Source organism: Giraffa tippelskirchi, chromosome 3 (assembly GCF_054371585.1).
Source record: "Giraffa tippelskirchi isolate mGirTip1 chromosome 3, T2T-mGirTip1v1.2.pri, whole genome shotgun sequence".
Taxonomy (NCBI): Eukaryota; Metazoa; Chordata; class Mammalia; order Artiodactyla; family Giraffidae; genus Giraffa; species Giraffa tippelskirchi.
The window spans coordinates 10,763,284-10,779,266 of NC_137277.1; the positions used below are offsets into that span (position 1 = coordinate 10,763,284).

General features: G+C 48.3%; 1 non-coding gene across 1 annotated transcript; it reads right to left on the reverse strand.

Moving 5' to 3' along the window:
- Positions 1 to 15,540: 15,540 nt before the first annotated feature.
- TRNAG-CCC (transfer RNA glycine (anticodon CCC)) lies at positions 15,541 to 15,613 on the reverse strand. The gene has a single exon. It is a non-coding gene; the product is annotated as a tRNA-Gly (tRNA).
- Positions 15,614 to 15,983: the final 370 nt, after the last annotated feature.

Consider the following 15,983-nt stretch of genomic DNA (forward strand, 5'->3'; position numbering starts at 1 on the left):
AGCGGAAAGCGGAAGCAAGGCCCCGCGCCGCCGCCGCCAGGAAGTGACGCCATCGCGCGTGCGTATGAGCGTGCGTCGGGGCCACGCCTCTGAAGGGGCGGGGCGTTCCAGGTCACGTGAAAGGGGGACTGAGGCTGGTTCCAGAAAGAGTGGCTATGCTGCGGCTCTCACGCGGGAGGGGCTCGCGTGGGATCTCTCAGGGCCGATCTCTATCCACTCCTAAGATTAATTGGTGCGGAGGCAGCAGGGCGCCGAGGAGCCTACCGCGTGGGGCCCTGTTGGGTGGGCTCTCGGGCTGAATTGGTTCCCCTCCCGCCCCGCGTTTCCCGGGTCCTCTGTGCGGGACCGTAAACCTGTAGCCCCTGCAGACGTGATTGCAGGCCGCGCCAGTACGCCCCTGCTCCGGGCGAAATCCCCAGGTGGCCTTGCTTCGAGTGGGAACCTGGGCGCACGTCCCCAACCCTGCACAGGCAAACGCGTTATTATTCGTTATCACTGCCTTCTGATGGAAATCCCCACTGTACATCGTTTGCTTTTGAAAAACTTGGAATCTAACTGCCTGCTTGTCAGCTCTCACTTTAAACCGCCCCCCATCCCACCGTAAGGCCGGTTTTTAACCTGCTAATGGAAAAGCTGCTACCTGGGGTCGAGTGTGGGAGAGTGAGGCTTCTGCGATGGTCACCAGCACCAGGGCCTCTAGGACTGGTCGCGTGACCTTGGACTGTGTCTCCTTGTTCTTTGAGCCCCTATATTCCGCGTGTCTGATGGAGGCCCTAATAAATCACGCCCTGCAGAAAAGATGACCCTGTAGGTGATGGCTTTCGGTTGCCCTGTAGAATATTACCAGTTCTGGCATCTTACCCTAAACTTCTCTAAGTGCCTCTAAGAATCTGGCTCCTCAGAATCGACTTCTGAACCACCGTCATTGCCTGCCGAGGATTCATCTGTGTTGCGTGAGAATAGTGTCTGTAACTTTGTGAAACTTAAACTTGCCCAGGTGCCAGCTCTGTCCTTTCCATTGTTTGCTTGCTCACATCACTGTGGTGGTTTAGTCACTAAGTCGTGCCCAACTCTGCGACCCCATGAAGTGTAGCCAGCCAGGTTCCTCTGTCCAGGCAAGAATAACGGAGTGGCTGCCATTTCCTTCTCCAGAGGGTCTTCTCCCCACTCAGGGATGGAACCCGTTTGGCAGGCGAACTCTTTACCGCTGAGCCAGCCAGGAAGCCCCGCCAATCACTAGGCATATCTTTAATCCACAGCCTCTTCCCAGAACTGCTTGAACTGCTGGCCTCTTGTGAAGTTAATTTAGTGAAAACTAGGTAATCATTTTATCCACTAAACCAGGCACATCTAGGAAGCAGAGGTTTGCAGTATGTTGACAGCAAATGATGACTGGGTTGGGAAGATCCCCTGGAAGAAGGCATAGCAACCCACTCCAGTATTCTTGCCTGGAGAATCCCTGTGGACAGAGGATCTTGGTGGGCTACAGTCCATGGGTTCGCAGAGTCGGACATGACTGAGTAGCTAAGCACAGCACACAGACAGCAAACAAGCAAAGGGGGTCTTACTTCTCCTGAAGCTCTTGCCCTGATGTATGAATATGTCCATATAATCGATCTTTTAAATGTGCCTGATAAGGATGCCGGAACCACCCACTCCCAGCAACCTAAGCGCAGAATCCTAGCCACTGGACCACCAGGGAATTCCCTGAAACACACTTTGCTTTATCACCAGAAGGTAAGAATAATGTAAGCAATAGTGTGTTGGAACAAGCCTGGCTCTTCACCCTTGTTAAAATATTTGCTCTGCATAGGCATGTTATGCTGGACCCAAGCTTCCACCCAAGTTGACCCTTGTGCAACATGGGGGTTGGGGCGCCAACTCCCTACATACTTGAAAATCTGAATATAATCTTTGACTTACTGCAAACTTAACTACTGTTGACCAGAAGCCTTACCCATAATAAAGTCTATTAGCACATATTGTATTTATATGTATTATACACTGTATTCTTAAAGTAAGCTTGACAAAATAAAATGTTATTAAGTAAATCATAGAGGACTTCCCTGGTGGTCAAGTGGCTAAGACTCTGTGCTCCTAATGCAGGGGCCCAAGGTCGATCCCTGATCAGGGAACTAGATCCCACATGACGCAACTAAAGATCCCATGTGCCGCAACTAAGACCTGGTGTGGCCTAAGTAAATATTTTTTTAAAAAAAGAAAATCATAAGGAAGACAAAATACATTTACAGCACCGTACTGTAATTATCAATAGCCCAAGTTTACATTGTTTACAAGATGACTTATCTGTCTCTCGGTACCTACATCAATATTGTCTTATATGATCCAAAACACTGTACATGTTACCCACACAGTTCAAAGTCCTGTTGTTAAGAGTAAACTACTTTCAAAGCAGGAATTGACACCCCAGCTCAGATGTCAGTACATATTTTCACTGCTTAAATGTCCAGATTAATGTTTCAATTCTTATCAGCAACCTCCATCACAATTTCAACTAAGGAGTGCAGGCATATATATCGTCTGAACCATTTTACTTCTGAGAAAACTGAAGGCCCAGCCTGCTAAGTTAAAGTAACCTCCAACACAGCAAGGGGTAAAAGCTGCCCCACTCTGAGTCCCTGAAAACCTGTATTTATATGGCTTACCATGCCCTTTGTCCCAGGGCTAGTGGTCACCCAGGTGGACGTGCCTGTTATGTTAGGCCACAGCCCTCTGTCTCACTTCCCACAGTCTCCAAATTTGGGGGAGGGGGATTATTTCACCTGATCAGACTAATCTCAAGGAGGGCTGGCCTGTGTCTATTTTGTCCCCAGGGCTCCAGCGTGGTGTACCTGAATGTCCAGACCAAGAGGGCAGGAGGAGCACAGAAACACCCAGCTCACGCCGGAGTGGTGGGCAAGACAGGAGCAGCTGCACCTGAGGAGCCGACCTGCCTCTTCCCTGAGCCCTTACTGGACTCAGGGTGTAGCTGATCAGGCAGCTCGTCTTGTCTGGGACAGGTGGAGGTTTGGGTGCAGTGCTCCTGGGCTGGGCTAGGTTTCCATGAGTCATCACCACAGGAGTTGATATCCCAGATCCTAGGGACTATCCCAAAGAGCAACTTCCTACTAGAAACCGCACCTATCACCTGGTATGAAATGGCAAACACTGTTCCTTTGTAGGCACAAACATCTCTAACCCACCCAGCCAGGCAGGGAATCCTACTAAACACCACCTGGTCCCCACCCAGCCAGACCTGGGACTCCACACGACCGGCATCTGACATGTTGCCCTCACCTCCCTGGGGCAGGTGCTGTTTCAGTGGCTCGATTGAGCGGTAAACAGGACAGATAGTGCTGCTCTCACAGAGCTTGTGTTCCAGAGAAGGGCAATAAGACAATTATAGGTTTTTTAATTACTGTGATTCAAATAAAATGAGGCAAAGTAGCAGAGTTAGTGGGTGATGGATTTACCAGGTGACTGGAAGAAGGTGCCATGTGAATTGTGAGAAGAGGTGGCCACAGTAACACCCCAGGTTCCAGGAACAAGGGACAGGTAGGGTGGAGACTGCCAGGTGAACAGGGGATTGGCACAATCAAGGGACAGAAAGCCAGCCTGGTTACAGAATGCAGAATGTGGGCCAGAGAGAGAGTGGGAGAAGGGGTGAGCTGAGCCAGATCGTAAAAGGTCTTATAGACTGTGATGTACAAGCTGGGTTTAGAAAAAGCAGAGGAACCAGAGATCAAATTGCCAGTATCCATTGAATCATAGAAAAAGCAAGAGAATTCCAGAAAAACATCTGCTTCATTGACTATTCATTTGACTGTGTGGATCACAACAAACTCTGGAAAATTCTTAAAGAGATGGGAATACCAAACCACCTTACCTGCCTCCTGAGAAACCTGTATGCAGGTCAAGAAGCAACAGTTAGAACTGGACATGGAAAAATGGACTGGTTCAAAATTGGAACGGAGAAGGCAATGGCACCCCACTCCAGTACTCTTGCCTGGAAAATCCCATGGATGGAGGAGCCTGGTAGGCTACAGTCCATGGGGTCGATAAGAGTTGGACACGACTGAGCAACTTCACTTTCACTTTTCCCTTTCATGCACTGGAGAAGGAAATGGCAACCCACTCCAGTATTCTTGCCTGGAGAATCCCAGGGACAGCGGAGCCTGGTGGGCTGCCATCTATGGGGTCTCACAGAGTTGGACACGACTGCAGTGACTTAGCAGCAGCAGCAAAATTGGAAAAGAAATACATCAAGGCTATATATTGACACCCTGCTTATTTAGGTTGTATGCAAACTACATCATGCAAAATGCTGGGCTGGATGAATCACAAGCTAGAATTGAGATTGCCAGGAGAAATATCAACCACCTCAGACATGCAGATGATACCACTCTAATGGCAGAGACTGAAGAGGATTTAAAGAGCTTCTTGTTGAGGGTGAGAGAGGAGAGTGAAAAAGCTGGCTTAAAACTCAACATTAAAAAATAAAACTAAGATCATGGCATCTGGTCCCATCACTTCAGTAGTCATGTATGGATGTGAGAGTTGGACTATAAAGAAAGGTGAGTGCCAAAGAATTGCTGAAGAATTGATGCTTTTGAACTCTGGTGTTGCAGAAGACTCTTGAGAGTCCCTTGGACAGCAAGGAGATCCAACTAGTCCATCCTAAAGGAAATCAGTCCTGAATATTCATTGGAAGGACTGATGCTGAAGCTGAAACTGCAATACTTGGGCCACCTGATGTGAAGAACTGACTCATTTGAAAAGACCCTTTTGCTGGGAAAGATTGAAGACGGGAGGAGAAGGGGACGACGACAGAGGATGAGATGGTTGGATGGCATCACTGACGCAATGGACATGAGTTTGAATAAACTCTGGGAGCTGGTGATGGCCAGGGAGGCCTGGGTGCTGCAGTCCATGGGGTCACAAATAGTTGGACACGACTGAGTGACTGAACTGAACTGAATAAAGACAGAAAGCAATTTGGTGGTTGCCAGGGAATAAGGGAGGAGCTGCTTAATGGACACAGCGTGGTTTGTTTTTTTTGTTTTTTTTTTTTGAGTGAAAAAATGTTTTAGAACTCAATAGAGGAGATAGTTGCAGAGCATTGTGAATACACTAAATGCCACTGAACTGTTCACTTTAAAATGGTTAATTTTATGTTATGTGAATTTCACCTCAATTAACAAACATTTTTAAAAAATATATCTGTGCTTGAGCCCAGGAATTCTGAGCTGTAACACATTATGCCTATATAGTGTCCACACTAAATTTGGCATCAACATTGTGACCTCTTGAGAGCAGAGGACCACCTGGTTGCCTAAGGAGGGGTGAATTGGCCCAGGTCAGAAACAGAGCAGGTCAAAACTCCCCTGCTGATCAGTAGTGGGACTGCGCTTGTGAATAACCACTGCACTCCAGCCTGGGCAATTTAGCACAACCCCACTCTAAGATTAAAAAAAAAAAAGAATGATTTTATTGCCTTGAGTTAAATCTGAGATGCCTAGGTATCCAAGGAGTTGTTAGGTAGGCAGTTGTGTGTTCAAATGTGAGAAAGAAGCAGGGAGTGAGCAGTGTCACCTATTCCTGTGGAAATTGCTGCTTCCTGATTTCCCCTGGCCCACGCTTTGCATTGATGCAGGCCAGGGTGAGGGGTCCGTGCTCCCAGGCGGAGGCCTTTGAGCCACACCCAGCCCAGCCCTAGAAGCCTGCTCAGGTGGCTGGCTCACCTGTTGAAAACCTGTTTAGAATGCCTCAGTAGGAGTCCTGGGGTCAGGACTTCCCTGGTGGTCCAGTGGCTAAGCCTCCACACTCCCGACGCAGGGGCCTGGGTTTGATCCCTGGTCAGGGAATTGGATCCCACACACAGCCATAAAGATCCCTTGAGCCACAAGTAAGGCCTGGTACAGCCAAAACCACAGAAGCCCTGGGATCCTCCTGAGCTTGAGGAGCAAAGAGGCATCTTGAGGAGCTTTATCTTTATCCTTCGTTAGCTTGAGGAGCAAAGAGGCATCTCTTCCCCCCACTTATGATGCCCTTGTCATCCATTTGGCTGCTACCCATGCAGGGTACTGGGCTGGAGGTCCCCATCTTAAACCCGAACCCCTATCCTTGGGTGCTCTGTGCTGTGAACCTACACTTTATTTTTACAGGGCCTCTCCTGTAGCACCTGGTTCCAGCATCTCCATTCCAAGGCAAACCCAGAACACCCCCCACAACCCCTACATTCTGTGGATAAGGTGATGCCCAGAGGCCCTCCACGAGCTCCCAGGACGTTCACAACGTCTGTCTGTTTCTCACTCTGTGCTCCTTTCTTGATCGCTGCCCTGGGCCCTGCTCACCAGGTGGGGCTTTCCTGGTGCCTCCCAGCCCTTGGGAATTCCTCCAGGAGATGCTCTTCCCACTGAACCAGGTTACTAAAGTGCCACCTGGTTGACCCTAGAAGTGTGTACCCAGCTAGGGTCTCGTGTCATACAGAATAACTCTCAGTTGGATCCTCCTGATGCCCGTGTGGTGACTAAGAAATGATTTTCGCCTTCAGAAAGCTCACAGTCCTTGGGAACCTGGGGCGTCCTCAACTCTGTTCTTGTAATTCGAAGAATTCCTGTCTTTAACAGAGGCTTAGCGAGGCTTTAGCCACCTTAATACCGTCGGCTGGCTGCCTCTTTTACTTGGAAGGACAACATTTTGACATTTTTAAATAACTATCTAGAATTTTCTGTGCACCAGGCATGGAGAGAAGTGCTTTCCCACCATGAGCAGGAGCCACTGCTATCTTTCTCCACTGGAAAAATTAAAAAGTTGAGACTTAGGGGTTTAAATAGCCTGGCCCAGAGGTTAGCTGATGCGCAGCAGCGTTGGGGCTCTGATCCGAGAACTTGTGTCCTTGTCTGAGCTCAGATCTGTGTTCTTACCTGCTCTGCCCTGAGCGGCTGCAGTCCCAGCTCTCATACTCACCAGGAGGAGGAGTCTTGGGTTCTGGTTGCTGTCCCCCCATCAATTAGCTGTGTGACCTTGGGAACCTGCCTGGTCAGGAGAATGATCCTCAAGATCCTTCTTACTCATATAGGCCCTGGAACTATGGTTGTCCCTTCTTTCTTGTCTATCATCTGCATCAGTGCAAACCAGGCACCCAATCAATGTTTATTTATTCGCCCAATTGGTATGCATGGAGCATCACTCAGAGTGAGGACACAGCAGAAAACAAGAAAGGAAAGAATTCTTGTCCTCTGGGTCTGGCTTGTCATAGTCAGGCAAAAAACAGGTAAATAATTAGAATATATAATATATAAGGGAGTGGTGAGGCCAATAGAGAAAAATGCAACAGGGAAATCTATGATTTTAAACAGAGTGGCTGGAAAGCCCTCTCTGGGAAGGTGGCCCTTGAGTGAAGTCCTGAAAGAGGTGAAAGAAAGAGGACTGCAGGCAGAAGAAATAGCAAGTGCAAAGGCCCCGGGGCTGGCATGTGCCTGGAGCCATCTAAGACTAGCAAGGAGGCCCCATACGAGGAGCAGGTTAATGCTAATGAGATTAGCAAGCACCAGGAAATCAGGGCCTAGCATGTGGGGTGGGGTGAGGACTTGAGGATTGGAAATTTGAGCAAAGGAAATGATACAACCTGACTCATCCTCTAGCAACACAGGAGGCTCTGCAGGCTGTGTTGAGAGCTCACTATGAGGGGCATGGAGAAAGCAGCTAGGAGGTCATTGCAGCCGTCCTGGTAGGCGTCGATCAGATCACAGCAGTACAAACGGCAAGAGTGATCAGATTCTGGATACATCTTAACATAGAAGAACCAAGACTTTCATTTAAATCTAAGTAGTAAGTATCCATGTTGATTTTAGATGGATCTATTGGGACTATTTAGATTCTTCCCAGAATTGCTAATGTGAGTTTACCCTAAACTTCCTAGGATCTTTCTGGAGAATTATGGGCTGACTATTCATATATAAGATTCCATCCCCCCCAAGATTTTCCATCATCTTCTCAACCACCACCTTCTGTGGGTTGACCAGACGCACAGGCAGTTCTTGGAAGGTTCCTATGGTTCTGGTAAAGGCAAACAAACCCTTCATACCCATCCTCCCTGCTGTGGGAACGTATTAGAGTTTCAGTGATGCGTGGAGGCTTGAGTGAGGTGCTGCTTCTGTAGGCAGGGCCCAGACAGATGCGCCTGTCAAACCTGCTCGTCTGCTGCTGCTGCTGCTCAGGTGAGACTGTAGCCAGTCAGCTCTCGCTTCTCAGGGACGACAAAGGCAAGTGTACAGAGTCTACCCCTAGGAGAGCAGGTCAGCATACCCAGGGAGGGTGGACAGGACAGGCATGGGGTCCAAGGGCTGTTTGTGGGGCAGGGGGGGAATGGGAAGGGCTGGCTTCCTCCTTATAAGGCATGGAGGTGTGCCAGGTTTAAGAACAAGAGGAGAAATCAGCTTGTCGCATTTTGTTTGGTTAAATTACTCAAACATCTTCTGGCTGCTAAGTACCACCTAAGACAGTATGGGCCATGCTGGATGAAAGAAATGTTCTGTTTAGTACTCTTATCTCAGCATCATTGCCCAGGACGAAAGAAAAGGAAGGTTTCTAAGTTCAGGTGTAAAGTAAGACCAGGTCTTCCGTCGTGGCTCAGTGGTAAAGAATCCTCCTGCCAATGCAGGAGATGCAGGTTCAATCTTTGGGTCAGGAAAATCCCCTGGAGAAGGAAATGGCAATCCACTCCAGTATTCTTACCTGGGAAATCCCATGGACAGAGGAGTCTGGCAAGCAACAGTCCATGGGGTCATAAAAGAGTTGGACATGACTCAGCGATTAAACAACAACAACAAATAAAGTAAGACCAACTGCTTCCTGTTGGTGGTAAGGGCAAAGCCAGACATTTACAATGACAGATCGGTGTGGGATGTTAGCTGAGGGGTGCAAGGGAGTGCCGCTTTTGTGTTTGGTGACCTTCTGCCTCATTCACCATATTTGTGGGTCATCAATTCCCTTAAGCTTCCTCTAACCCACTCCCCCTATTCTGGAGTCCTGCATGTGCCTCTGTGTATGTGTGTGTATGTGTGTACATGTATGTGTTCACTGCTCCTTCTCCCCTACTTCACAGGCAGGCAAAAATCTGTGCCCTGGGCTATGAGAAGAATATTGACGTGGGGAAATAGGAGGACCCACATCTTAGAGGCTTAGGGCTCTTATGATTTAAGACTCCCTCTAGAATTACTATAGGATTAAAAGAGGATTTTATAGAGTTTAAACTATCTTTAAGGATCTCCGGGCTAAATTTTCTTTACTGTTAGAACTAACCCCTATTTATGTTGAGGCCAAGTTGCCAGGAAACTCCCATCTTTTAAATTCCCATTTGGGGACCTGTCTTAAGCTGCTTCACTGCATGAAGCAAGGACTAGCGTGGCTTCTACTTGATTATACCTATTTATACGCACACCCTGGGGTGGCTGACAGGTCCCAGGAGTCAGGGGCAGTTGCTTGAGGTTTAGAGAGTCCCAGAGAGGTCTGTCTTCAGCTGTCCTGGTAAGGCAGCTTGTCGCTTGAGCTGGCCCTGATTTTCCGAGTTCCCTTTGGTGGGAGTGGGATTCTATGAACAGACAGACAGACAGTCCTTGGGAGTCCTACAATGCTATGGGCATGTGGGGGCAGGAGTGGCAGTTGAGCCAGAAGGTGCTCCCAGGACAGGAGCGTGTCACCCACTATGACCCAGCCTTGGGAAGGCTTCCCAGGAGTCCCTGTCACCAGGGCATCCACTCTGGAACTCCCAGAGTCTGAGCTGCAGTCTGGAGAAGCAACCCTCCACCCCCGGCCCCAAGCCTTGGCGACTATATCATACAATAGCAGACAGCATGCCAGGGTGTAATTGGCTAAAAATAGAAGTCAATATTCAATGAGCCCAAGTGTTTCAGTCACTGTCTCCTTGGAGCCAACTAACCCAGGCCATTGACCCCAATCAAAGGAGGGCATTTAGGGTCATTGTTCAGGGCTGGTGTATTTATTTCTCATCTGTTTTTGAACCTTCAGGCTCAGGCTCGATTTGTATTAAGATGGATATTTTATAAGAAATTTGTGGGGAAACACAGGATTTTGTAAATGTGCTCTGCTCTTCTTTATGAAGTGGAAGGTTAAGAAATCCTGTTTTGGGGTTAAGAAGCAGTTTCCTTCCCCACTGATGCAGAACTGGGCCAACCAAGTCTTCTTTCCCCATGTCCCTGCCTTTTCCAGAAGTTCCCCACTTCAGCCAGCACCTGTCCTCCTGGTCTGCTCCCATTCTCTCTGTGCCCAGCACAAGAGGGTTGGCTCTTCCTCCTAGAACTGAGGGAAAGCAAGAGAGGGGATACTTCTGCTGGTCTCTGATCGTTGGTCCCTGAACCGTGTCATTTTGAGAGAGAAAGGGGGGGTGCCATGAATAATCACGTTTAGGCAAGTATCCCGGGTGCTCTGGGGCTGATGGGAACCTTATCTGTGATAATTTCCTTCTCTGTTTGATCAACTGAATTGATTATTTTCTGAAACAATGAGTTTATGGTTTTTATTGAACCTAGGCTCACTCATTCTAAAAAGTTCAATCAATTAAAAAAACCTGATTTCCTAAATTCTACCACCACAAATAGCATCAGTGAACAGCATTCCAGAATCTACCTGCTCTTTTTCTCTGTCTCTTTCTGTGTTTCTCTGTTTCTGTCTCTCTGTCTCTTTGTGTTTCTGTCTCTTTTTCTTTCTCCCCCGTACATTCACATGCACGTACGTGCGTGCGCGTGCACACACACACACAGACACACACACACCCCCGAAATGAGAGAAAGATGGACAGATCAGATGGATGGATGCATGAAAATATAGATCAAGGGACTGCTAGAGAGACAGACACACTGTCATCATTCCATAAACATGAGATCATGTTCCACATTTTTTTAATGTGGACCATTTTTAAAGTCTTTGTTGAATTTGTTACAATATTGCTTCTGTTTTATGTTTTGGTTTTTTGGCCCGTGAGGCATGTGGGATCTTAGCTTCCTGACCAGGGATTGAACCTGAACCTTTGGCATTGGAAGGCAAAATCCTAACCACTGAACCACCAGGGAAGTCCCCACCTGTTTTAAAAGCAAAATTTTAACTTTACTTATGTTTAAGATTATGGTTGAATTGCTAAATGCAGTATAAACATTTCCAAGAACCATAACTTCTTTAAAAATTCCCACTAAAGTTAAGAGATTATGAAAACCATGACAAGGTAGAGACTTTATATAAAATCTACATGCTTCCGTTGAGATGTGGTTCTGTCACTGGCAGTCCTGAGCCTCTTGGCACCACTTCATCCGTTTTGGGGCTCATCTGATATTCCAACATTTCTCAAAACTTTGGGGAGAAACTTGTTTACCTTTCCATCGTTTGTATTTTGTGGCTGCGGGTTTTTTGTTGTTCTTGTTTGTTTGTTTACATTTTTTGGCTCATTTTGCAAGGCTCTCGAAGAGAAACTCTATGAGTTTTTTCATTCAGCACCTTTCTCATTTGGAAAATGGTTCTATTTGTGGTTCTACGTATGGAATCTGACCCAGAGCTTTGCACTGGACACGGTGAAAGCTGCAGCACTCACGAGGTTGTCATCTGAGAAGACGCAAGGGCGACCCCTAGCCTAGGCACCTTGGCACCCGTGTAACACAGTCCTGGTGGTTGTGGGGTTGGCTGAAGGGAACAGGATGCTGGACTGAGCCAGTGTAGGGGTGGGATGGAGGGGGCTTCCCAGGTGGCGCTGGTGGTAAAGAATCTGCCAATGCAGGAGATGCCAGAGACACAGCTTTGATCTCTGGGTCAGGAAGATTCCCTGGAGGAGGGTATGGGAACCCACTCCAGTATTCTTGCCTGGGAAATCCCATGGACAGAGCAGCCTGGTGGGCTACAGTCCATGAAGTCGCAATGAGTTGGACACGACTGAAGTGACTAAGCATGCACACACAGGGGTGGAACGGAGGAGCTGGCAGGGAAAGCAAATCAGTCCGAGAGCAGAAGTACTCAGCTGTATCGGGGCCTCTGGGGCAAGGGATGGGAGCTTGGCTGGGGGTGCAGGGCTGTCAGATGCCTGCAGGCCCAGCCTTCTTTGGCCAAGCACTGGGGCTGGGCACCTGATATATTATTGTTGCCACATCTGGTTTCCAGAAGGACAGGCAGGGCCTGAGAAAACAAAGACTATGGCCTTCTGAGGCAGGGCTGCATGGGGCCGGGAAGGACTGCTCCTGAAGTTGATCCTCTGTCCTGGGTCCTTGGGTGGTTGACCAGTTAGAAGCCTGTCCTGACTCCAAGACACCAGCCTAGCAGCCATGGAGAAGGTGGGTCCCGTTTGGTCCTCCATCTCTTGACAAGCCCACCCACCTCTAGGTGCCAAGAAGTGAATGCTTATTCCCCCAGCAGCATCTAAAAGAGAACCTCACAGAAGGGCATTGATCATCACAAGAGAATCACTTGGTTGAGATAGGAATTTAGGCATAAATTACATAATGAGGGCCTGGAGACCCCTTGATCATGCAAATCAGGGTCAGCTTCATGGATGTAACCTGTCCCCAGGACCCTGTGCTTGGTTTAATGCTCTGCTGTCACTGTCTAGAACTTCTGGAAACTTTTTAAACTAGGGGCCCATGTTTTCATTTTGTACTGGGCTCTGTGGATTGCACAGCTGGTCCTGTGCAATCCACAGGATGACGGTAGGTCATCCTGATTTGAAGGGCCACACCAAAGAGATGCAGCCTTCTACTGGGTAGAGATCCCAGGAGCTCACGAGCCTTCCATTCAAGTGTGCAGTTGACTGCTCGGACATGGCCGGGCACTCCAGGATCTGAGCCAGTTTCCAAATTCCCTTTGCCCATATGTATTAGTTTCCCAAGGCTGCCATAATAAATTACCACACCACATGGCTTAAAACGACAGAAATGTATTTGCCCTGAGTTCTGCAGACCAAAAATCCAAAATCCAGGTGCCAGCAGGTCCAGACTACATCTGAAGGTCTCAGGGAGAATCTGCTCAGTGCCTTTCTCTGAGCCTGAGGTATTGCTTGCAATCCTTGGTGACCCTTGGCTTCTATGAGCATCGCTCTGATCTCTGCCTTGGTGGTCACATGACTTCTCCCTGTAAGTCTGTCTCTGGATCACTTCTCTTCTTATAAGGTCACTAAGTCATAAGGGATTCAAGGCCCCACCCTAACAACTTTATCTTGATCACATCTGCCATGATTTCCAAATAAAACCACATTCACAGGTACTGGGAGTGAGGACTTCAACGTATAAAACCCTGATTCATGTACACAGTTCAACCTATAAAACCCTGATTCCTAAGCATCCATTAGCTGTTCCCTGAAGAAACCAGGAATGAACCACCTAAGGGAAGGACTCCTATTCTCGGCTTGCTCCCTCTCCCTCCTCAGCCAGTGAGACCCCCATGCCCCTTTCCCACCCACAACTGTCGGCAGATCCCTCCCTCTGAGTACAAGACTTAGGGGAAGGGTATCAGTGGAGTCTGGCCCCATGGTGACAAAGACACACTGTGTGACTATTGCGCCTGTGCACTCTCCTTGGTCTCCTAGGGTTCAAAGCTCACTTTCCTTCTAGAAGCCTGTTTCCAAGCCCCAAGGAAGCTTTTATAGTTCTGAGCAAATGGTAGGGATCAAAGATCTGTCGAATTGTTTCCTGGAACAGTTTGCTTTTTCCCCCCCTTGCATTAGTCTTCAGTGCCGAAACTCTGAGTTTCTGTGCAAGTTGTGCGGCTCAAGATAGGTATGAGATCATCTTAGCACCAGTTTTCAGGCTTTTCTCGCCCAGCCTCGTCCTGCTGGCACCACCCCTGGCCTCAGAGAGGACTCGGGATCCCATGCCACTGCGAGGAGTGCTTGCAAAAACGAACGTGAGCAGCTTTTGGTGAGTCCTCGCTAAAGATGGGGTCCCTCGCATGAACTGTAGGGAGCTATCCATGGGGACAGGACCCTCCAGTGACCATCTCCTTGTTTTCTTAGTTTACAAGGGTTGATTTGCTCTGGTTTTCAAGCATTTTTCATGTGTAGACCTCTTCAAGAGGTATTTGAGGGATTTCCCTGGTGGTCCAGTGGTTAAGACTCCGAGTTTCCCAGCAAGGGGACAGGTTCAATCCCTGGTCAGGAAACTAAGATCCCACGTGTTGTGTGGTACAGCCAAAAGCTTTTTTTAAAATACAGGTATTTGACTCCAGCTGCTCCAGCTTGCCATTCCAAATGCAAAGAACCAAATCATAGGAATTCTCAGGTCTGAGAGAAACTCTCCCACCTGTGCTCAAGGTGATGTACACAGACAGTCACCGTGGCACTATGAGTGTTGGAGAAAAATGTGAAACAACCTAAGGCCCGTCCACAGGAGCACCAACTGTGGTTTCTTAGTATAATTGAATTCAGTACACAGTTTAACAATATATCAAGCTGCATGTATCTATTTGCTAAACCTCAAAAAACAGGCTGAGGGACTTCCTTGGCTATCCAGTGGTTAAGACTTGGACTGTCACTGCCATGGACCCAGATCTGATTCCTGGTGGGGGAACTAAGATCCCATAAGCCACGTGGTGTGCAAAAATAAACAAACAAAAAAAAGCAGGCTGAGTGTAGAGCCATGCCCAGCACCACACTGTTTATGGGGTTCCCGAGGGCACATGACAAGATGCCCTGTGTTATTTTCGACACACTCATATGCAGCACGTGGTCCAGAAGTTACCTGTGGGAAGAGAGCGAGGGACAGGACCTGGAGACAACAGAACTGGGCTGTCTGTAACCGCATGTCCTTAAAAAGGAAACCAGGTACAAAGTGTTAAGACGGGTTGAATCTGTGTGACTGGTATATGGATATTTTAGATCATTTGCAGGACTTTTTTAGGATGCTTAAAACAGGCTGCAGGTTAAAAGCATCTTAGAGTATTTAGATGGATCAGTGAGCTAGTGACTTTGTGCCAGTGCTGGCGGGAGGAGAGGGGCTCAGGTGGGGGCACACCTGTGGAGGTGGCTCATTACAAAGCCAGGGAGCATCTGGGGTGGGTTCTGTGGCTGGCAGTCTGGGCAGGGGGTCCTCTGAGGTCCTCTTAACACAAGGTCTTGGGCTTGGATGTGATTATGTCTCCCCTTTCTCCAGTCATCCTTTCATGAGATATTAACCTCACAGATATACTGTCTGTTTATGCACATCTGTGCTTTATACGGGCTTCCCAGGTGGCGCCAGTGGTAAAGAACCTGCCTGCCAAAGCAAGAGACGTAAGAGACCTGGGTTTGACCCCTGGGTCAGGAAGATTCCCTGTAGGAGGAAACAGCAACCCACTCTAGTACACAGTAGAGTAAGAATTTTTGCTCAAGAATCAAGTTTTGACCCCTTGGGGGCTCTGTCATACTTGTTAAGAATGCATATTCTATATCAATTTGGTTTGTTTTGTTTTTTCAATTAGACAGATTTTTATTTTATTTTTTATTTATTTGGCTGCACCAGGTCTTAGCTGTAGCACGCAGAATCTTTAGTTGTGACATGTGGGATCTAGTTCCCTGACCAGGGATTGAACCTGGGCCCCCTGCATTGGGAGCACAGAGTCTTAACCACTGGACTGCCAGGGAAACCCCCATCCATCTGGTTTGTAATGTCACCCTCATTCAGTACACCCATTCCCCAGGCCAGGGGCAGCTTCCTGAGATTTAAAGGCAAATCCAGTCTCCTGAATCCAAAAGAAACCCCGTTCTGCTTGCTCTGCTCCAGGTTGAGGGATTGACTTAATATCAACAATAACGATGGACAGCATCCTCCTACTGGTCACAGGACACCCGGGCCAGAGCGGGTGTCAAGACCTCTCTGAATTGGTCATTTCCTCCCTACTGCTGGCCTGGGGAAGAGGGTTTGGATGGAAAGACCTCCTGGACAAGAAGCTATGTCTTTCTGACTCCAGCCCTCCACGGCCACCCTTCCCATCCAGGGTGCTGAGGCTGGGCC